A 1276-nucleotide genomic window follows, 5' to 3' on the forward strand; every position below is an offset into this window, starting at 1 on the left:
TAATTTTCTGAAAGTTTCATTATGATCCTGTCATTAGTTCATGAGATATCTTGTTAACAGTAAATATATATATATATAAGGTGTCTATTTAAAACTTAAAGCTCTGTGCAAACAACTTCCCTCAATTGCAGAATAGAATGAATAATTCATATTAATTTTATGGTCAGTATTAATCATTTTCATAAACTATTTGTTCACCTTTTGCAGTTAGTGGTTTAGACAATAAAATAAAAGCATTCCATCCCACTTAGAGAAGGACCATAAATCAGGTGATGAAGAATTCAGCCGCTTGTCATGGAAAAGTAACAGAGCAGAGCTCTGGGCATTGACTGAGAGATTAATAGCTTTTGACTACAGAAACAGATTCAGACAGGTGAGAAATGCGGGACACACACTGTCAGGTGATGTTGGCTGTGATTTTCCTGCCTTTTCTCTCAGAGCTCTTATAAATTGTTGTGGTTGTCTTGTTTCAATATCTGGTGGTGTGTAATAAATTCACTTAAAACTATTTTTAACTTCCAGTACAGTTTTCTCAGTTTGGCTGTTTTCAGACAAACAAACAAACTCGGTGAGATCAAAGGTGAGATCAAAGGTGAGATCAAAGGTGAGATCAAAGGTGAGATCAAAGGTGAGATCAAAGACGGAAAATTCTGATCTCAACATTTTCAGGGTCTGTTTTTTCAGTTTTGTAGAGGTAGTATTTCCCCTCTGCCCCCTGTAGGTGGCGTCCCAATTACAACTCAACTTTTTATAGTGTTATGTGAAACTGAAATGATATGATCCTTTGTCAAACAGAGTGAACAGATTCTCTAATTCTTGTTATCTAGAGTTGATTTACAAAAGATCGGAAGAAATAATTGAGTTACAAAGGATATGCTGGTCATCTGAATGAATCTGAGTAATCAAAGTTGGTTAACGATGAATATCTTGTTTTGTTGTAGCTGAATTTGAACTAACACCAATGAGTATTGAGGAAGCTGTGATGAAGGCAGTTCTGGGTCAAAAAGACAAAACTGACATAAAAAGTTGTTTTTTATTAGTAAAAAATATTTCTGTATTTGAGTATCTAGATCTAAACTTTATTTATTTTTTATAAGTTACATTAAAATAAAGGAGAACCACTTCAGAAAATAGCTTCAAAGTGATATCACGAGGCTCAGAGGATGGTAGGCTGGATCAGATGCCCTCAGCAGCAGCAGGACTGTTTTGTAACCCTGGCGACTGCTTCGGAGGGGGCGGGGCCAGGATGCTGAGGCGGCCTCTGATTGGCTGTTGT

This window comes from Austrofundulus limnaeus, unplaced genomic scaffold (genome assembly GCF_001266775.1).
Source record: "Austrofundulus limnaeus strain Quisiro unplaced genomic scaffold, Austrofundulus_limnaeus-1.0 Scaffold60, whole genome shotgun sequence".
NCBI classification, from domain to species: Eukaryota; Metazoa; Chordata; class Actinopteri; order Cyprinodontiformes; family Rivulidae; genus Austrofundulus; species Austrofundulus limnaeus.